The sequence below is a fragment of the Gallus gallus genome, chromosome 10 (assembly GCF_016699485.2).
Source record: "Gallus gallus isolate bGalGal1 chromosome 10, bGalGal1.mat.broiler.GRCg7b, whole genome shotgun sequence".
In the NCBI taxonomy this organism is placed as follows: Eukaryota; Metazoa; Chordata; class Aves; order Galliformes; family Phasianidae; genus Gallus; species Gallus gallus.
The window spans coordinates 7731030-7753583 of NC_052541.1; the positions used below are offsets into that span (position 1 = coordinate 7731030).

The 22554-nt window shown below is 44.7% G+C and overlaps 1 protein-coding gene across 4 annotated transcripts in view; it reads left to right on the forward strand.

The window, feature by feature from the left end:
- RFX7 (regulatory factor X7) overlaps window positions 1-22554 on the forward strand; it is a 77619-nt gene that overhangs the window by 26071 nt on the left and 28994 nt on the right. The window contains exon 1 of one of the 4 annotated variants that reach the window (XM_046899257.1): window positions 13-5702. The exons of the other annotated variants lie outside the window; for them this stretch is intronic. The gene's annotated coding sequence lies outside the window, so the exon portion shown is untranslated. Of the gene's footprint in view, window positions 1-12; window positions 5703-22554 lie in introns of those variants that run through there. 4 annotated transcript variants of the gene reach the window in all.

Sequence of the window (22554 nt, forward strand, 5' to 3'; positions counted from 1 at the left end):
GCCCACCCCGCAGAGCGGCGCCCCGGGGCGCGCGGGCACGGCGCCGTCGGGAGCGCGCGCGGTACGCGCAGGTGTGCCGGCCCCGGGCCGCGACGGTACGAGCCGGGCGTGTTGTCTGCCCGGAGTAACGGGGCTCGGTCAGCGCGTTTGTGTCCCGCGGTGATGGCAATTGCGCAGCGGCGCTGTTTAACCTGCCGGGTCTCCTCTCACCTGCTGGAGGCTTTGTAAGCACACGGCGTGCGCCACGGGCTACGGCTGCTTCCTGGGTGAGAGCGGCCCCGGCACGGCGGTGATGTAGCCCGGAACGCTGCGTACGGTGCGTTTCGCAGCCTCCCCACAAACCCCCGTTGTTCCATTTCCCAGGCAGGCGTGCGAATGCGGCTCTGGCTCAAAGTTGTGATGGTTTGCGAGTATCTAACTAGGAATCCGGGTTGCTTTTTTTTTTTTTTTCCCCTCTTGAAATTCAATCAAAATTTATAGTAAGACAAAATTGTACTGAGTTCTGTGCGTCTGGGGGGATGCGATGAATTGAGTTCTGTGTGCTGTGCAAATAAAGTATTTTGGTGTGCCCTCCCCACCCCCCAGCTGCAGGAGGCACCACCTGCAGTATTTACGTGTCTGTGCTTTTAAAGGCTGCTTCTGGTTGAAGGGAGTGATGTGGGATCAGGAAGTGGAGAATGGGAAATATAGGTTACTCCTCCTAGGTGATGCTTTCCTTTATGTATGCTCCTGTTCGTGGGTTCATCCTACCGAAGCACATTGATCCAGTGCGTTGCTTCATACCGGATTTAGCTTTTTGTTCTGAATTGGTGTGGCTGTAAAAGAAAACAAGTCCAAATATCATTTTTTGGTGCGTTGTTTTGCTGTATCTGTATACACATACACACCGTACGTCCGGGTGCGTGGTGAAATTGAATCTTTTGTTTGGCTGTTTTTCTGAGAATTGAGATGTTAAATAATAATTCCTTGTCCTTAACCAGCACTTGCTACCTTTTGTTTTGGTGGTTGTTTTTGTTCCACGACGTGACCTAGAGAAGAGATCCGAACTGCAGCATTTCCTGTCTGTTTGGATCATTACATCTTCACGCTGTCCTGATTTATTAGGCTGTTTTGTGACATCCTTTCTGGATTTTCCCCTCTCTCCATGAACGTGCTGTTTGGAGGCGAGCCTCAGGAGCATGTTTACGTTGCACGTTGCATTCAGATTAGGTATCATGTCCAAGCTGAAGACAAAATGGCTACTTAGCAAAACCTCCCCTTGTATTCTGGGTTTTCTTTTCAAGAAAGAAGAGAGCATACGTTAGCGTTTTAAATGCAGATTGTTTCTTGGGTTCAGGTACGCTCAATGAATAGCCTGCCTGCCTTGGGCACAAAGGAATGCAGAGCACTGCCTGCGTGAGGGTCTCGCTGGGTGCCCGGTGCCAGCAGGCTGTGCCAGCACCTTGCAGCCCCGTCTCCTGGGTGCTTCGCCGACGTTCCCCGCGGGAGGGTGACCTTTCCTCCCTGGCTACCTGGCAGCCCTGCGCTGTGCTGGCACTTCTCTGCCTCTTCCAGACAGTGTCAGCTCCGTGTGGGTTGTGTGCAGAAATGCAGTTTTTAAGATCAGGTCATTTCTGTAATAAAACCTTTCTTTTTTTTTTTTTCTAAATGTTTTCCCATCCTTCGTGAGTTCTAGGATTTCTGTGCGTTTCCCTGCTTTTGTATTACTGTCAAACAGCCTCGATTTGGAGCTCGAGTCCCATGTGAATTCACGCCTCAGTGTGGCTGCAGTTGTTTTGAGCAGTGCCAGGGCATCGTGCACACTGCGCTCAGAGCAGAAAGCCGCCCTTCCTGCACTGCAGTCTGGAGTCTGTTGTCCTGGTCAGAAGCTGCCGTGTGCTGATGAGGAGCAAGCAGTGCACGAGTGTGGGAGGCTTGTGAAAATGGCAGTGCTCTGTTGCTAACATAGCTGGGTGCAATGTGCAGAAGAGAGCTTCCTCTTTTCTGCTTTCCCTCCTCTTCCTCCTCTCTCCCTGCCCTGCCAGCTGCGTGTGCTGGCCAGTTGGCATGTCCGAGTCCTCGTTTCCTTCCTTAAGGATTTAGCACACCTAGATAAGCACCCTTCTGTATTGTTTTGCTTTTTTTTTTTTTGCCTCTTTTCTCCTCCACACTTGTGTGCAGTGGATGGATATTTTTAGTTGTTTTCGTTTGTTTTTAATTTCTTTTTTGAAAAGATTTTAGTGTTCAGAAAGTGTTGAGGAGGAAAATAGCATAGCAGAATATAGCAGCTACTGAAGTGCTGGACTTGAAGATCGCAAACAAGTCTGTGCTTGTCCTTCCACCACACAGACAAATATAAATATAGTATGTGATGTGGGCCTCAAGGGGGACAATGAGCTGTTCAGCATTTCAACTCATACTTAATTTATTCTGTTTATTAAATTAAAATGTAGTTTGACAAAAGTAGCTCGAGTAATTGTGAACGTGCAGAGTCCCTTAAAATCAAACAATAGGTTAAGTCCTTCTGGTTGGAATGAAAGGCACAGTCAGCATATGTACTGAAGACTTGACAGTGTGCTTGCTAGGAGTCCAGTCTGGGTTCTGCTTTGTTTTTGTTACTATATTAAGTGACCCGTAGTGCGGTTTGGGGAGGGGGAGAGAAAGGTTTTCTTAGCTGTGCTTAAAAACAGACGGGAAAGCATTTCTCCACATTACAACACCACATAGGTACAGCAGGCCAGGTAGGGCAGGTAGCTGCGGCCAATTAATTCCTGCAGCCAAACCGAAATGAAGTTCAGTGCTGTCTGGCTGTGCTTTTCCAGCTGCCCCACGCAAGCACATCCAACAAAGTCATGTCTGATTTTGTTTCGCATTATGTGTGTGACTTGTTCAGACAGTCAGACGTGTTCTTACGGTGTCGATGGGAAGGACAGAAATAATATTAGATGTCTTTTCCCATTGACGGATTAGGAGTCTAGACAGAAGAATACGTCCTTGCGGAGCCCAGACGGCTGATTAATGTCAGTTGGGGCAGGTTGGTGAATTGCCCTCGTCTTTGCTGAACGCTGGGCCCTAATCTGCCTCGTTTGTTCCCCTTTAGATTCATTAAAGCGTTTATATTTATTAATAGCTTTATGTCCAGACGTTGGAGCCTGAGGCGGGAAACCTCCCCAGTCAGCTGCCTGAGCATATAGGCTAATGGGGCTTCAGTTGTTTTCTTGGGTGAGGGGACCATATTTACAAATGTGATGTTTGTTTGATGGTATTTCTGTACCCAGACGTATGCTGGCAAAGGCTGAACGTGAAGTTAGCAAAGAATATCTGTAGCCAAAGGCAGCTAGTAGCGTATGTATGCAACAGAGCGTGGCACAGGGACTGAGGTATGGAGATCACTGGGGAAGAGAAGTGTTGGCTGAGGTTCTCTGCTCACTGCATTAATTTGAAGTCCAGTCTGTAGCTACACATGTTGGAGAAATGGAGGGGTTTGTTTTCTTCTTCACTGTGGTGAATAAGTGGTGATGGTTCTTAAATGAGAACTTGTTTACTGTTGTGAATTGTAATCTGGTACTTGCATCTGTGCATGGGTTGGCCGCAGCTTCTTTCACCTAGCCTGCATCTCAGCTCTTTTTGTCCCATAGACATCTGTTGTGATTGGAGCGTAGTAATTCTGCCTGAGATTAATTTCTCTCCCCCTCCCCCCAATATCTCATCTGTAAGCTGTGCTGACGGCTGGGCAGCGCAGGATCGCAAACACAAAGCATTGCTTTTGCAGTCCTTTGAACTGGACGTGGGTGTAGGCTTCAGATTTATAACTTGTGTCCTCAAATCACTTTTCTAGCTAAAAGTTACACTGTAAAAGCCTCATGAGCTGGGCCACATAGTGCCAAATTTCCGTGTGTTCTGGGCCCGGTTCGTCTCACACTGACATAGGACTGGGAGGTGAACTGTGCTCTTGTGAGCTCTGGGCTTTTTGCATTGCACTAGAAGACCAGATTAGCTGGTTGCAATACCATATCTTCTAGTGTTTGGAAAGCTCCATTCTTTGTCATGACTTGCATCATTCGGGCTATTGCAGGTGCATCTCTCACTCCTCGTTAGTTGTTGTTGCCAAGGGTAGGTTGTCACTTAGACTATTGGCAGAGGAAATAGAGGAAATACTCCACAATTTAGGAAATACTATTGAGATTTTTCATAATAGGAATTGCTGCTTACTTATGTGGTTAGATGAGTAGAAAAGCATGATTGACAGTCTTAATGTTTTTACAACGCAATTGACAATGAGGAGGGAGGCTGAAGGGTATGTGTGCCAAGCTCTTAGCAAATGCAGGTGCAAACACCTTTTCAGTAGCTTTATTCTGCAGTTGAAATTCCTCTAACACCCAGTAAGTACTTTTTTAGAAGGTGATGTATTTGAGTCAGGTTGGATTCATCAGTAGGCCAATCCAGCTGCATTTACTCTTGCGATTTTCTGTAGCTCGAGACAGGAGGGCAGGAAATAACAGCAAAATCTAAAAATAAAAAGCCTCTATTTTTTGTTAATCTGTCTGCTGAAATCGAGTGGAGAATTTCAGTTTCCATTGCTGATTCCAGGCTCTTTCTAGTTATTCTGTGCCTCCAGCCTAAAGTGCACCAACACCAACCCCTCCTTCCTCCTGACTAATTCGTCACTGGAGGTGGGAAATAAAGATTTTGTAATTCTTTAATAAGAAAATATTTATTAAATGATTACTACTGATTGTGAGGAAGAGCTCAAAATTGTTGACAGACATATAGGCTGCACTTTATTCACTAAGTACAAGTAATGTTAGAGGTGTATTTACTCCCTTTGAGGAAGTACTTTGAGCTTCTCAGCTGAGAGGTGCTTTAGAACTGTAAATATTGCTTGTCACTTACCCACTGTTCCCTGGCTTTGTGGTTCTGCTGCCTGCAGATGATCATAACGCTTGCCTGTTCCGAGTGTATTTCCCAGCACAGTATATAAGCAGTCAAACGCATAGGAAAAAAATTCATGTGTGGACCATATTTCAGTGATTTCGGGGGGGGCTGGCCTTCCGTGGGTAAGGCATTTAGCAGCATGTCATTCTCCTTCACACTCTGCTTCCTCAAATATGTAGGGACAGAAAGTGGAGTTGGTTTCATTTGACTCCATCTGTTCTAATGCAGTGGTCAAGGTAGCTCGCTTGTTGCAGTTGTGGGGAAAAATGCACTTCTAAGGTGAGAGTCATCTCTGGGGGAAGGTACAGCCATAAAATCATTTGTCTGATTGCCTTACGTGCCTATTTCTGTTTGGCAGTAAGCTAATTCTAAACAGTGCCAGGATGTAACCATCTGTGGTGCAGATCTCTTGAATTGGGCTAAACAAATCCTTCACTGTTTGCCACTTTTTCTTTTCCCAGAGCACGGTTGCTCCATCCTGCCCATGGGTTGTTCCCTTGAGCAGATCTAGGTACGCCCTTTATCTCTCACCATACGTTTCCATATGGAGGAAACCATCCTACTTGGGGGGAGCTTCCCTGAAAGAGCTCCTCACTGAAGAGCCTTGAAAGAGCAGTTGGTCACACGCACCCCTTGCTATCTGGAAGGCCTTCCTGCGTGGTCTGCTGGAGCAGTGCCAGCTCAGCATGGGAGGAGAAGCAACTTTCCCAACCAGGCACGGTGGTGGTGGTGGAGTTTCTGGGTCAGCAGGTGTGGGAGCCAATTTGGTCTGCAGGAATTTTTACAAGGTTAGAAAATAAACCTGAATAAAATGAATGCTGACCTTTATATAACCTTTTGAGAATGGAGCTGAGGTTTTATTGAATATCCTGGCTCCGAGTCGGGTGGATAGCTTTGCAGAAAGAAGATCTTTGTAACTCTGCTTTTAGGAAGAGTGGATTTCTCACTCGTGTTCGTGGGTTTTGTTTTTCCTTGTTTCTTGAAACAACAGGATCAAATGAAGTATGTTTCGAGAAAAACAGTATTCAAGCAATAAAATACTTGGCTAAGTTTTACTAATTTTCATTTAAAATGCATAGGAGTGCATTAAATTGCTGACTTCACAGCATCATACATACACAGTTCCTTGTTTCTTAAATGCTGCATTTCACTTTGCTCCACTGGAGTTCTCCTTGAAGCCAGTCAGACAGTGTGACATTGTAGTTCAGGGTGGTATCTCTGATGAGCTTTTAATCAGCACCGAGTGGTGGGGTTGTCACCTCAGGCCCCTGTAGCTGGGTTGTGTGTGGTTTGGAGCAATTCTGTGTGGTTTGCATGAGTGTGTATACCATTGGCAAGTAGGAATTTGCATCACTATCTGAGAAGAACACTTGGAACCACCTCCTAAAATTTTCTGGACGCTGGAATAAAAAAAACCCCAAAACGTGAGTATTCTGTAACTGGTTAAGGTGATAGTATTGGTCAGGTTTGGGGGTTCAGATTTATACTGAAGCAGCGATTAAACTTTAAAATAACTGAGACTTGGGATGGCTTTGTTGGGGTGAGCACATGTGGTTGAGAGCAGGGGTTGAGCTTAATGTTTTTATACAGCTCCCATTTGCCTTCTCTTGTTACTTCACTCGACAGAAGTATTTGGAGAAGGGCCAAGGCTGCAAAATTCAGATCAGGATCCAAATTTGGATTTTTGGTTCAAACCTTTCTACTGTCTTATATTACAAAGCTTCATATATAAATAAGAAACCCCTTATTTTTTAAGTTGCAAAGTCAGGGAGATGGCTGTAGGTCTCTAACTTGCCTGTAGAGCAGTCTGGATAGAGTGCTGGACTGCAAATTTGAAAAGTTATTGTTGGATGACTTAGAAGGTAAATTGAATAGATAAAAATGCAATAATCTGTCATCCAGAAAGAGCCCAAGCAGAAGGCCAGCACTAATTGGTTCTTTCAGGCCTGTGAGAAAAATCCCCAAAATACATCTAGAAGTTCTGAAATTGTTGGAATGTTTTGTTGTGTTCCCTCAGATCGATGGGAATTTCAAGGTTTTGTTTTGTTTTCAGTGGAGTTAGCCAGTATTCCAATTCTAATGCTTTCTTGATTTAATGGAAAAAGGATTATCTGTCATCAAGTAGGATGCTTGTTATCGGCTGCTGTGCCATCAACAGGCTTTCGGTAAGCTGCCAAGTGTTTTCTGTTTTTGCATATTTAATCATGTAGACAGTGGAAAAACATTCAGATCTTCGTGACTGTTTTTCCTGTTGCTTGCATTTAATTGCTTGTGGTCAATGCAGTGACATTATATCAGTGCAAGGGCAGGGAGGCCCTGTTTTGTTGCAGTCAGGGTCGATGGGGATGGTCCGTGGTGGTGACTGTGAGAAGTCAGGCGGAGAGAACTGAGATGGGTGGCAGGCATGCAAAGCTCTCCTTTTGTCATCAGTTGGAATCACACCTGGTGAACAGCCCAGTTTTTCAACCGGGACGGTTAAACTTTGGGTACACAAACTATTGGCAGTGTTTAAAAACAGACAAAAACAAAACGAAAGTGTGGGTTATTTAAGTTTCAGAATACCAAAATCTTGTTTGCTATGTAATGTACAGTGTTAGTTGGAGTTCTGTTACTTAGCGGTGGAGGGGGCTGTTGTTCTTTTCTCTCCAGTAAGGCACGTTAATGATACTGGAAGCTCTGTGTGGCCCTGAGTAGATTTCTCATGAGACTCCCTGCCCTGAAGTGATTGCTGTGAGAGGGGTAGTTTTAAGTCTGTTCTTCTGTTCCTACTGTGAGTATAACATGCTCTCAGTGCTGCAGGGACAGGTGAGGACAGGAGTTGGCCGTGCTGCTTTAAATCTTTACTTTTTCCCTTTCCCCATCCTAAATATGAATAAATTTCCAAAACACTTAGGAAGTGAAACAATCCCTAATAGCTGAGATTATATTTAAAAATCTACCTGAAGAACTTTGTGCTTAGAAAAGAGAGAAAATGTAAGCTAGTTCTTCTGTTTATATAAATGTATATATTTTTGCATTTCATGCTACTACCTTCTAATATATGAGCACGCATCGTTTGCAGCTGCTGGGTTTGCTGGATACTACACACAGGCTGGGTGCTGTAGAAGTGCTTAAAATGGACTTTAGATACATTAACATGAGCTTTTCTGGGGAACGTGTCTGCCACTTTAATCATCCTGTTAAAGAAAATAGTTTAATCGCTTAACATTTACTGGCATTTTAATATAGCTCAAGGTAGAGGGAGTCTTATTTTGGTTTTAGTTTAACTCAGTCTAGGAGCTGCAGTCCAGAGCAGTGCCCGGCTTATTGGGCCCGTTGGCTGCCTCACTTCTCCCTTCTGAGCTGCTGGGTGCCCACAGAATCCCACTGTGGTGTGAGCTCGGGCTCTGCTGGTGTGGTCAGAGACAGCCTGCTGCTTGGCCTCTGGTGGGAGGAAATCGACATGGCGGATGCTGTTAAGGGGTTGAAAAGGTGGCATCTTGCCACGTTTTTATCTTGCCCTGGATTGTTGCTGCTGCTGCAGGAGTTGCTGTCTTTTTGTACTGGCAGCCTATAAACATAGGACATGACAAAATGTGTGGCTGTTGTGGAAGTGAGGGCTGTGTCTAAGGATGCACGTTTCTGGAGGCATACCTGTACTGCTCTGGAATGGCAGCTCCTGCATAGCATTTCCCTGGAGCTGAGTGTGGACGGTATCGCTTTGTGATTGCCAGGTACTTCCAGTCTGGGAAGAGAATCAAGTTACTGGGGAGAACTCGCTTACTGAGGCATCTTTGTATCTTCCCTTAGAGGAAGTTTGGGTTAAATGTCAAAGTCTGTAATTTGCGGCTCTCTTTTGATGGATAGACTCACAGGTATGGAGGCAGTCCATATTTCTTCATCAGAAATTCCTAAATGCCATTAAAAGGTTGCTGGGACTCTTGCCATCGGAAAAGTTGGATTGTACCAGATGGGAGGAATTGCAGTTCATTATTTTGGTTGCCTATGAAGGAGTGATTTTTTTCAACCTGTCAGCATTGCGGACAAACTATTGGAACTCTGCTCTTACTACGAGGTTGCCTGGAAGTGTCTGCCTCAAGAACATCTCAAAGACAAACAAAAATTAGCTTGTGGCTGAGGCGTGCTAGGTTGTAGGATGGGAAGTTCTCTTTTCCTTCATTTTCCTCAGCTGCTTCTTGCCCCTGTTTGGGAGACACCTGAAAATACTTTGAATAGTCTGTGCTACTCCTGCTTGCTTTCTCTCTTCTCTGGAAATGCTAGTACATTGAAACACAAACTCAGATCCCAGCTATTCAGTGCCTGAAGTTGTAACTGTTTGGAAATCTAGAAGTTGAAAAATTGTGACATTTATTTAATTTAATATTGGCGTGGATGGAATTTTAGGTCCTGTTTTGAGAAATAGTGACGGCCTTCTCCTCCAGAGGCACACGTTATTTTTGTTGTTAATTATGTGGAGAAAAGTACTGAAGTGGCTAGGATGCTTTTTAATCCTGGAGAGAAGAGCACAGTGGTGCTGGATGACTGCTACAAGCACAGCCCACAAGGTGCGTGGAGCCCGTCTGAAGTTGGCACTTGAGGTTTCTACATGAGGGACGTCACACAGCGCTGTTTTACCGTCCGCACTGGCAGTGTGCAGGCCGTAGTTCCCCTGGCAGAGCATGCAGGCCTCAGTGCCTCTTGCTGTCTGTGCTGTACGTTAGAGGCAGCCCCATTATGGGTCAGGTACCGTACTGAAGCAGCCCGTGTTGGTACAAACACGACATCGTCTGCCTGCAGCTACAATCTCCCACACTGTTTGGGTTCGGGTATTTCATACTTCCAGCAGTGTTTCTCTATGTAAGATAAGCAACCACTCAGTGATCCTGGGGCTGGCTTGTTGTCTGTAGCTGCAGATTAGATGCCTGTGACTCCTCTTTCTTACCTTGCATAAAACCTGCAGCCTTTTCTGCTGTAATGGGACTGTCTGAAGCCAAAAAATCTTTTGAAACTCTTGCAGGAGTCAAAGGCTGTGGCATAGGAACTTTTTATCCAAGCTCAGGAGAGGTATGGTGCTTCTTTTCTAAAAGATACATTAAAAGTTTGCCTGTTTTCATTGGGTTTGTATGTGCATTTTAAATAAGAAGCAGTGTTGCTATTAGTGGCCTTGTAAACTAAATACGTAAGTTGATATTTAAAAGACAGTCAGACTGCTTGCTGACAGTAATGACTAGTTGCACACCTGGAACCGTGGCATGCTGAAGAACTAAGCCAGCTTTTGGCTCCAGGAGCCTGCTGCACAATGACATTTAGTGTGCCTGACTCCAGCAGTACAGTTCAATGATTGACTTATCAAAAGTTGAGAAATGAATTGGCAGCTGAGAGGAAACCTTTCAATGGATGAGTGAAGTGAGATTATCACATATGGTTCTAAAAATGTGAAAAGGGATATTTTGAACAGAAACCATTAATTGAATTCAGCAACTAGAGTTAACTTACTGGGTCAAATGAAAAAAAAATATAATCAGTAAAGGTACTGAACGCATAAGGAAAAAGATATTTTTACATTAATTTGGAAATGTTGATTTTTATGTTGCATTGGGCAAAATGTCTGTGAAATTTCAAGTAAAAATATATTGTAAATTGTCATTTCCTCATGCAAGGAATACTAAATTCTGACCCTGAAGATATGGTAACCTGTATCTTAGTCACTTTTTCCTGGTTAATAAAGGCAAAAAAAATGTCGACACCATTGAGAATAAAAATGAAAAAAACATTTTTGTTTGTCTGTTTAGCTCCAAGGAGGTTAAGCTGTCCTTACTTAGCTTTCCTTGCACGTGTCCCCATGGCTGCATCTTTTCCATGCTAGAAGCTTGCTTCTGTTGGAGGGATTGGGAACACGAGGTTCCTGTGCCACCGTGGTTATGCTTCTTGTTGAAGTTGGTGAAACATGTAGTGAAAGTAAACACAAAGGTTCCATTGCTTGAGTGTGTGGAAGCCCTGTTTCTGACAGTGCTTAGAGACCTCCATGTTTGCTTGGATGCTGCCTACTAGTATGTCCAGATGTTTGTATTTACTGTGTGTTTTTCTCACTTTACAGTGATTTTTTTCTTCAGGGAAGTTCTTAGTTAGCAAGTACTTCAAGTTGCAGTAGTTTTTTGTCAAATTTGGCTCAACATAGCAGCAAGACATAGCTCAAGTATGTTGCCTTCTTCTGGAAGACATGCTTCTTCCTAAATTCATCAATCGCAGATGAGTTTGGCTTGATTAGTTCAGCTACTCAGTAAAGGAGTGGAAAGGCAGCATATACAGCGGCAACACAGAAGGTAATGCCTCCTATTTTATTATGTTGGCCCACGATGTCAAGAGGTAGATGGTGGTGTGGCAGTAGAGGTTGAACCTTCCCACCAACATTCCATTACATTTTATTGTTGTGCAACAGATGGCAGCAGAGGGGCAGTCTGACAGAATGGCGTCTGACATGGAAGCACAGATGAAGCAAAGGGGTGGAATTGAAATTCCTCCTTGCAGAAAAAATGGCACCCGTGGACATTCACTGATGTTTGCTGAGTGTTGGTGGAGACCAACCAGTAGATGTGAGCAGTGGGTGGTGCATTTCAGCAGTGGTGACAGTGACAGTGGGTCATCTCTGCTGGAATGGACTTTTATGAGTGTGACATGCAGATTCTTGTTCATTGCTGGTGAAAATGCATAGCTAATGGTGGTGACTGTGTTGGAAAAGAGTGTGTTGTTGCTGAGAATTTGCTCTAACAGTGTTATTGTGCTCTGTGTTGTAGTTTCCATGGAAATAAACAGAAGGCATTACTTTTGGAGTTACTTATGTATTTCACCTTGCAAATTGTGCTAATAATCAGGAAAATACATTTTCATTCCTTTAATGCAGACATCTGCTCTCCTGCTGGCATATTTACACGTTTGAACATGTTTACACATGTTTACGTGTGGCTCACAGGAATGACAAATCCAGAGCAGCCAATTCTGCAGTACTGATGTCAGTGTCCCTCTTTCTGGAGACATCCATCACACAGGAACTCATGAGAACACCTATGTGCCAAGCACAGTTCAGCAGGTGATCAGATGCTGACAGGAGTTAGCCAGCTACATGCTGCAGCCTGCAGGTGAATTTTTACAGTGCCATTATCTCAGGTAATACTGCTTTAGTACCCTGCTTTCTGTCTGCATGCACTTAATTTTCTGGTGGTGTGATTTTTGAGAAATTCAGAAAATCAGTGCTGTTTTTCTGAAATCTGTTTTAGGTCAGTCATGGTATAACTTTGCGTATCTGTGGGATATTTAGAATGGTCGCATTGTGATCATTGAATCCATGTAAATGTTCTACCTATCTGACCTGCAGGCTGTGGTTTCAGTACTTCACATGAGCGCAGGTTGTGTGCCCTCTGCTTTGTTTTTAAAAGGAAACTAACAGAATGAGAACTTGGAAAATAGATATCAAAGTGGTTATGGGAAACTGTGCTAGCAAAGCAGGGAAGTTACTGGAGAAGTAAGCAGCTGAGTTTTATGTTTTTGTATCCATCTGAGGTCACTCACAGGAGTAGGTCGGTATGGCAGAGCCAAGCGCTGTGCAGTCTGCCTGCAGAGCTCCAACTGTGCATCGTCTGTTCTGGGGAGCAGCACAGAGCCCCAGCATGGGGTGTTAAGTACTGGTGAGATGCCTACCGTCGATCATATTCAATCTGATGCTGAAGGTGTTGGTGGAGGAGAGAATCTGAAAGACTTGCTTGTTCATTGATGACAGTTGCAGGAGAAGGCCAGCAGTGAAGGCAGTGGTTAGAGTGCGGGTGAGGTGAGCAAGGGATGCTGGTGGTACTGCAGCACTGCCACTGGAGCTGGCTGCTGTGTTTGCTGGGGAGCTGCTCAGACCTGGTGGATGTGTGCCTGCCTTGGAACAGCTGCTCGTGCACCGCAGGCTCTCCTGATGTGCTCATTTGACACAGTTTAGCTACCAACTATGAGCGAGTGCAGCTGCTCAAACCGAGCTTTGTAGGTACAAACTGAAATAGATGCATGCAGGTATGAACTTAGATGGCTTAATTAAATTTTGTGCAGCTTTAATTTCAATCAAACACAACTTACAGGTTTAGACAAGCTCTTGAGTCTGCAAGTAAACTAAAGTTCACCTGGGCTGCAGGCTAAGAGAACTCAAACTTTGTGTACCAAAGCCTGGAGATGCAGAGCAACATGTGTTTGTAACTCTTCTGAAGGTCTTAGTTTTGGAGTTAAATAATAGGATTTTTTTTCTCCCAAGAAACAGAGGATGGGAAACTTATGTGATGTACTGCTTTGGTGTTCTGTGAACTTACAGTAGAGGTAGGCAAGAGACTTCTGATTACTTGAGACTTCATTTGTGGCTACCAGGCTGTTTCTGTGCCTGCGCTGTTTGGAAGCCGGTAAGCAGAGGTGAGCAAGGAATGCTTTCTCCTGGTGTGTGTCTGTGGTGGGCTGGCCAGCCCTGGCACTGCTGCGTGTGTTTGGGCATGTTCCAGGCCCCAGGTAGCACAGCAGTGGTGGTGTGAAGGCTGGCTGTGTCCTGAGGCACAGAGACAGGCCTCCTTCAAAACAGGCAGTGGGAGCCCTGCAGGTATTGACCCTGCTGGGTTTGGAGTGGGGTGCCAGAGTAGTGGCTTGTCTGTGGGACCTGGCAGTGCCCAGGCCTGGGCTTGCTCAAGATAGTGCCACAGGACAGCTTGAGTATGGCACTGCTGAGTGGATACCTTCCCAGGTACCAAATCAATAGGATAATGAGGAGGTGCAGCCAGCGGCAAACCTGTTTGTTAACAAAAAGCAATTAGAATAGCTACAGGTTGTGGAAATGTCCAAAGGAACCATGAAAAATAAACAAGAAAAACACCTGTCCTGGCACCTGTGCCAGCACAGAAAACCGTCTGTTTGCAGTCTGGGAGTGCAGGGAGCTGTTCTCAGAGTTCTGCTAACACTGGAGGCTGTATAACACTGTATTGGGTTGTCTGAGCTTTGTGTAACTGTGTTCACTAATCATAGCCCTGTACGCATCTGTATGTTTTGGAGTGTGTATTAAATGTAAGCCACTGCCTTTTTCTCGTGAGTTTATATAGCACAGCACTTCGCTTTCAGGCATTTGTAGCCATAGTTTGTAGAGAAGAATGCCCAGAAGCAGGTGTGCATCCTGCATGTGCTGTGCTGCACAGCACAGTGCTCCACTCTGCTCCCACGTGTTGGTGCCTCTGCAGCCATGGGAGCTTTATAACGCTGATGGTACAGAGGGCATTTGTGCACCTGTGCACTGTGGGCGTTTCCTATTGTCTGTTGTTTTTAAGCATTGCTGAGGAATGTCATCCTTTAGTTTCACTAGGTGTCTTTTTGTAGAACCACGTGGGAGAAGGGCTTGAGAGATATCTCATGTGTTCTAGCATCTCCAAATCAGACCCCTTAGAAATACTGACCTCGAGTAATAATGTCATAACTGGATTAGGCTTCTACTGATGTTAGGTGAAAATGCTGTAGCAGATCTTACTGCTGTCTATAGACTGAATTCGGAAACAACAACAGCTTGTCTGTAGTTTTTTAAACTGTTTCCTTGTGAGCTATGCAAGCCATTATGATAGCCAATTTGCCACTTAGCCACGAACCATCCTGCTTTTAGCAGAAGGCACTTCACACTAAATCCCTATTTGAGCAGTCTTTTCTTGTGTCATTTGACTGATCAGGGTGTGCTTTCTGTGTTTGGCCTTTCTAGGCAGTCAGTCCTTGCAGACTGATCTTGAAATACCCTGCAGTGCCTCATGCAGATTGTTGGTAATAAACACGGGGTGCAGCTCCTCTGAAGTCACGTTACCTTCCCATATTATGTACAGAGGACATTGAATCCTTGAAGTAGTGTCCTGCCTCAATGTAGGAGCAGACACTGATTTTAATTCAGCCCAGCACTAAAGAAAACAGGGATAAGAGATGTCAAAAACCATTTTCTTTGTCTCTTCTAAGAGTTCATTTGAGTAACTTGTAGCGGAAACGTGTCTTTAAATAATTACACACACTCACAAATAGAAACCGAAACAACAACAGGAACTGCATGTGATTGTTCCGTACTGGAATGGGGCACCCAGCCTTGTTGCAAGGTTTTCCCAGTTACTTATGGAACTGTGGGAGGATGTTTTAGCATTTGCACACAGTTTGTTTTCTGCAGAAAGCAAAAAGAGGTATTGGTGGGTTTACATTTCAGGTATGAGGTATATACATACCAGGTATGAGGTCTCCCAGCTCAGTATTTCTCAGCTGTTCTTACTTTGCAGCTCATTACAGTGGGCTGTGTTTGAGACTCGGGCATTTTGTTAGCAGTTTTATCTTCCTTCTTTGTTCAGCTGTTTGTGTGCTTGGTGTTATTTACTGCTCATAAAGTCATCATAGTTGCGGAATGGTGAAGGGATTAAATAACTGTTAATCCTATATAAAACACTTTTCTTGCTTTATTTTAGTAACAAGTGTTGAGGATGTGAGTTCTGCCCAATTTTAACTGAACTGCAGTAACTGAAAATGCTGAAGTGTACTTTTTTCAGCCCTGCAGTCAGTGTTGCTGCTTTTTGTGTCTAATTTAAAACCGGCCCTACTTACTCACTTCAGCAAGGGGAGGGTGTAGATTAGTTTACAGGGAAGATCAGTCGGTTGCAGCTCAGCCTTGTTCCCCTGTTTTATCAGTTTGCTGTTTTTCTTGCTTCCTTATTGTGCGAAGAAAAGTGGTTTGCCTTGGATCGGTCTGGAGAGCGGTATTTACAAATTGATGGATGGCTTTTTGCATTTACTTTCTGGGGGCATGAGCTGGGTACTTCTGTTCATCTTCAGTGGACAGAACACTGTGGCCATTTTTGTGACACGATTACAGTCCCTGTACCTTATATATGGAGTAAGAGTATATTTGCATTTGAATACAGGTTTGCTTTGTGTTGTGCATTTTGCTTGTGTTGGAGCTAGCGCAGGTAGCTTAAATGAGCAGTTTGGGTGAGTTTGTCACTACTGGTGCTGTCCTGTTGAAATGGCTGCTCCTGCAGCTGTGCCTTCCGTTGGATCATGGGCCTGTGGGAAGAGCTGATCCAGTTAATTGATTCAGGGGGCAGCTGGTCTGCATTAATGAAGTGATACATTTTCTGTTGGATCAGCAAATAGATCCAACTCAAGGAAACCCAGCTCAGCTCCGGCTGGGCAGTTCGCACGATCTGACATAAGGGCACTCTGGTGCAGAAAGGCAAGATGAAAGGAGTTGAAATGAAGTAGCAGCCTGTGCTTTCCATGGAGCGTGCTGTGCTCAGAGTGGTGTCTGCAGGTGGATGCACGGGCTGTGATTTCACCTTTATACTGCCTCTGTCTGATTTTCCATGGCCTTGGTCCTTTGTTTGCTTCAGGTATTTAGCTGGCACTGGGGTAGGTAGTACAAGGCAGCTGGGTAAATCGATGTTTGGAGAATTCAGAAATAGAACTTCACTAATGTAATTTTGCTGTGTTAAGATACAGAGATTAGATTAACTATCTTCAGAGTAGATAGTGCTAAATTCATCAATATGTTTGAAGTCAAAATGGGGTCAAGTCCTCAATTATTTCTGTTTTTGAGTAGACACGTCTGCAAAGCCCGGTTTTTAGGGTAGATTCAACCACCCCACAACGCTGACAGCGAAGTCGCAGCCACCTGCAGGACTGGAGAGCTTCCCGGTGTGGCCTCTAACATTGCTTAACTTGCCCTTAAGGCGTGAAGTTCAATTATTCACGGGGTATAGAGAGGTGCAGGCAGGGACAGAGCCCCTAGGTGGCATCAGCAGCCCTGGGTTTTGGCTCCTCCGTGTCCCACGGGGGGAGGTGAGGATGGAGGAGACTCAGTAGCTGCGATGCCGAGGTTGACCCGTGGAAATGCCCTGCCCGGGTGTGCTTCCCTTTGGCTGTAGCTGTTGCTCTGTTAGCTGAGCAATACGCTCATCCTTCAGTAATTCGAACGCATTGCAACGTGTTGCAGCTCTGCTTTCTAAATATTTGATCAAAATGCTTTTACAGCCATTTTACTTCTTTATCAGTATGATCCAAGTCAGACAATGCAACGTGGCATATGTTGGGATGTTAATTGAGTAAAAGACATAGGCAGCTGATTTCATAATTTTCTCCTTAGAACATCCTTAGCTCCAGTTTAACATTTCTGAATGTTTCTGAATGGAAGGTTATATAAATCCAGGACTGTTACTCTAAGAAGGAGAAGCATTAATTCAGTAAAACTAAGAAGTGAGGGCCGAATTGTGCAGCAACTGCTGGGAGTGTTTGGTAGCACCTCTTAGTGCAGTGTGGCTGGCAATCCTGCTTCTGAGCAGTTCCTCCCAGCAGTCAGAAATACATGGATTTCTTTTTAAATGTTCTGTGATGTTGTCAGAGTTCTGGAGGAGATGTCCAAACCTTTTGAAAAGGGCATGTGTTCAGGTTAATAATTACCGCTTCCATTTTAGCATCGCTTTTCAATAAGATGACTTTCCCTGACTTGCACTGGTGATGTTTAGCAATGGAGTCCTTGGGAACTCACCAGATTTTTGGAAGAGGCAAAGAGGCGGCAGAAAGCTGAATGAGCCACAGAGCTCCTGGTGGCTGTCAGCACCAAAATACCTCCTGTGGCTGGGAGAAAGCACGCTCGCTGTGCTGGGAGGCTGGGAGTGCTGCTCACTTGGTATTGTTCCACCATAGAAGCAGCCTTTCAAACCTGCCTTTAGCCCTTAGTGTTAAGTGGTTTGACAGACAACCCTTGGGAATTGTGTTGGGGAATGATTAACATGGCAGGAAATGGAGACTTTTCATAACTGAGTAACTGACTTGTAAAAGTTCATGTGGCCAAAGCAGGTCTTTCATGGCGTGCAGCTCTGCCATCTCCTGTGCCTTCCATTCTCATAAGGAAGGCTTATTTTGCAGCACGTCACTCTACAGATGGGCTACAAATGAGCTTCTGGGAAATTTCCTTGTGGCTGCTGAGCAGCCTGTATCTCTGGCCCTTGTTGGAGCTGCACTGAGTATTTGCTGGTTTTGTGCTGAACTCTCAAGAGAAAAAGCTTGTGGCTTTTCCCCCCACTTGCTTCTCCAAAGGAAGCTTATTTTAGAGCTTTATAAACTTGTTCTCTCTTTATTAATTGTCTGAGATGGTAACTGCTTTATGTGAGACACTAATTAACAGTGATGACGGTAACTATACACTGGGTATTTGTTTCTAATTGCAACTTTTCTTACTGCAGAGTGTGCGTCAGGTAGTAGTGCAGCTTCATGCATGTGCGCTGAAGCCCTGCAATGGGAATCCCTTCCTGGCTGGTCAGGAGTTGTATCCTGGTTTCGTAATGTATCATAAAGCCATGAGCAGTTACAAAAGGCCGTTCCTTTTCAGAAATTGCATTAGAGTTAATGGGAATAATAATGTTTTTCCTAGAACATCTGCAGTATACCATACTCAAGGCTATAGAGCGTGTTTTCAGGAGACTATTCCAGTTTATGCAAACATTTGTGGTACAGAGCTGAAGAGGATACACAGAGTATTTGTATCAAATTCACTGAAGGTATTAAAGCCGTAGTGATAAAGTATCTGTGCGCTTCCTAAGGCACTTTAGTTAAACTGCTACAGTATTTTTCTGCTGCAAGTTGTGGCTCCACTTCTCTCCTGAATCTTGTCAAACTGGACTTGGGCTGTTGTTCACACCTTCCTCAGCTCGAGGATTAAGTTCAGCACTGGGGCTTTTCTTACCTCTCCCACCTACCTTCCTCTTTCTGATCTCACAGGCGTAGGAGTTTTTGTATCCCTTATGATTATATGGCCTCTACTATTTGCAGCATTAAGGAAATACTAAATGTGCCCGGAGCAACTGAATTCTGCCATCTCTTGTAATAAGATATTCCCATATTGCTCACATAGTTCAGCTGCATATTCCCTAAAGTAAGGTTGGCAACATCTGGGTTTATGCCACTTGGAAAAAAAATTCCACCTCCTTACCTTCTCCCCACTCTTTCCTCTCCACCTCCCCCTCAGTGCAAAGTAACCCAACTGAGCACCTGAGCAGAGAACACACACTTCTTTCTGCTCTTGCCAAGTCAGGGTTGTTAAAATTGGGCTGTTCTGAGTAGAAATTCACAAATAGGTCAGGGAGAGCAGACATGCATACTTTGGCACAAGAGGGAAGAGCAGTTTGAGGAAATGCTTTAGTCTGATTTCACTCTTCTCCCCCCACCTCCAAAGATAACTTCAGGAGTTTCAGAATGGCTGCAGCATTCAGGAGCTTAGATTACTGCAGCATTCAGAAGTAAATGTGCAAGAATCTGTCCCAGGTCTTGGGCCTAAAGACTGAGTCAGAAGCTGAGTCTGTGAGTACTGACGAGGAGCTTTCCAGGAAGGCTGTCAGCTGCAGCACAAAAACTGCCCTTGCATTTAATGGGAGGATATGGGGCTGCAGATCTCCTGTGAAGCACAGAGACTTTACAGGGGACTGCTGTCGTGCTTCTGTAAAACACAGGTTAAACAACCCTCCTTTTTGGTGCAGTTTAAACTAATCAGTAGATGCCGGGCTCTTGTTTTTGAGCATTCTACCTGATGGCTAATGGTAGTTCTTCAGAGGGGAGCTCTTTGGTTCAGACTGGTGTTTTGGATCAGAGCTGAAGTTTTCGAGACGTGTTTCTGTGAGCAGTGGGACTGAAGTTAGGCAACCGAACTTACAGGCTGCACACCTGGTGGTGTCTGCTGGGTAAACTACTCATTGCTGCTTGTGACAGGATCACTGAGCCTTTTTTGCAAAGTCTCATGGTTTTCTCCTGCCAGGTTCCTGTGGCAGATCAGTACTTCTGCAGGCTGTCAAAAACGGCCACCTTTGGTATCCCTCACAAAGGACGGCCTCCCCCGGAATCAACAAAGATGCTTTGTACCCTAGATGAAACTGCTTGAAGTAGCCCACTTTAAGTTTGAGGTCAAATAAGAAAAATAGTTTGACGTTGGAGAGACTTTCAGCATAAAGAAGTACAGAAGAATGGATGGCAGAGCTGTGCTGCTTGCTCGACTAACGTGGAAATTGCAGCAAGTACCCAGGTGCTGCATGGAGCTATGGTCCAGAAGGAGCAGTACAACTTCCAGTACAACTTCTAATTTTAGTTTTCCGATGAGCTTGAGTCACTAATAGGTTCAAATGGTTATTTTCATTAGTGAGAACATCTATCACTTTTGGTTCTCTCCTGCAGCTGTTACTGGACGTGGAGCAAAGTGCGTGGGTAATAGCCTCCAAGCATTGGAAATAGCTCCACGTGTAGGGCCTGACCCAGCCATGCTGCTGTGATTGCTGGTGGTAGGGGACTAACAGAACAAACTGTTGCCAGAGCTCTCACGGCTGCTGACCAAATTAAATCCCGGTGCCTATAAGACTGAATACAATGGATGTGGTTGCTGTAATTAAAGAAGTTATTAGGTAATTGAGGCATTTGGCAGAGACAGAAGCAGGCTTATTTATTTTAAAATTGAAAACTGTCAGCTTTCAAAAACACATCTGTCCTGTAAATAAGCAAAGGAAGTAATGGGGAGAAATAAATGAGATTGGCAAATGCATTATAACTGGGATGGCTGTTAGTTCACCGCATTTGCCGCTTGGCCTTTTATCTCCTGATGAGATGGAGATGCAACATCTTAAAATTGCACCATACAGAGCTTTTCTGTGCATTGCTGAGGACCATGGCAAAGGTCACTTTCCATGCGTGTTCCCAGAACTGGTTCCTCAGGGTTGTTGTTGCCTGATCAGCTCCACTGGCAGATAAATGATGTCATTAGGCACAGGCGGTATGAAGTCAGGCTGTGTTAACCTGAGTTCTGGTTAGGATGACAAAAGCATCTGCTTACTGGTAATAGGTTGCAACGGTGTCCTTGTAGTGTACCAGGGAGCATAGAGCTGAAGGTGAAAAAGTTGTCCTTGAAATAAATACCACATTTACTCCTGCTTGAGCCATTGGACCTCTGCCTTTTAAGATGTCACAACCAGTTGATTAAAAAAAGAGAAAGAAACAGAGGAAATTATATCCACCGGTCCAAATACTGCTCTTTAGCTGTTACTTTCAGACACTGTTGCAGTACTGTGCGAGGGGCGGTCACAACTGGATCGGAGAATTTACACTTAGCTGGCTCAGAACGATGTTTAGAGATAAAAGGACCAACTCCGTGGATCTCCTGCCCAGCTGTCTCCTGGCAGCTCGACTCTTTCTTTTTGCAGGAAGAACATATGAATGCAAATGGGCATGCTTATGTGCAGTTTGGCAGGATCTGCCGGGACTGTCAACTGTGCTGGCCGAAGCATGCCTTCCTGAAAAGCCTAGCACAAAATGTCATGTGCAAGTCTGTAGAGTAGCAGCTGTATTGCAACTGAGTTGGGTGCACCTATACCCTGCATCCCTTTATCCTCCCTACTGCTTCTCCTTATTAAGCTGTCATGTGAAGCCATAGAAAAGTTTAGCCAAAAAAGTGGACACGCGTGCCTGAGCCCTATCACCTGCTGCCCTTATTGCTGCTTTGTGAGAGGCTGGGGGTCTGCAGCAGTGCTGGCATTGTGAAATCCTGCTGGAGGCACTGGGGCAGGGTGGAGGCTAGGGTGAGAGCAGCGCTGTAGGAGCAGCCGGGTGGCTTTGGTCAGCTTCAAGTCAGAGGCAGATATACCTCTTAATAGCAGCAGAAAGTATCCCTGTGCCTCTTAATAGCAGCAGAAAGTATCCATGCTTGGTGTCCTTTGACTTTGTAGTTCGATGATGGTTTATGAAGGGTGAAGTGACATTTGGGTATCCTTCAGTTGCTGCAGTAGATGGGAGTCACTTCCCCTAGGTGAAGAAAAGCTTCTATTTAACTGTCTTTAGCATCCTCTGTGTGTGCAAATCCTGAGTAGCTCAGCTTCCATCCCAGATGTGTACCCGTCTGATGATCTTTACACTAGTGGGCTTCAGCAGACTTGTCATCTGCTTTTACCTGTTCATGTTTTTTATTGTATTGTCATTCTAGCCGTATGCAGTTCTTGTATGAAAGTAATAGCAGTTGCTGCTGGTCATATTTTACACCTTCTCATTTCAAAATGTGATGCTGTAATAAGGAGGGCAACTGAGCTACTGCCTCTGTGAACATCGTGATGTAACAGTAGATGCTGATTGAGTAGTTCTGGCTCCTATTACCACCAGACACTAGAGCCATTTGTTCTGCTTGCTTCTCATTTTAGCATATCCATCAGGTATCCTACTTGGTCTTTCTTTGTATGTGGATTGCATGTATACGAAAATAAAGCAACTGGAAATATGTTCTGTTCTGTTAACAGGAGGCCAAGTTATGTTTTATTCTATTAGCAGTGAAATGTTTCCTAAACCTGGAACTTGGTTGTTTAGAGCTCAATCAGTCAGTGTCCAGCAGTGAAAATCATGGATCTTTGCATGTTAAAGCTCATTCTCCTGCTCAGAGCAATGATTAAATTCCTCCAAGTAATACAGAGTCAGACAAAGCATGTGACATGGAGTATTCTAAGAAGTACAGAAGATGCTTATGGGTGTGTTTGCATTTAAGTGTAGCGAGTTTCATTCCATTCCTTGGCACATTTACTGAGGTCATTTATGACAAACTTGAGTTCAGTCCCTGCCCAATGTCTT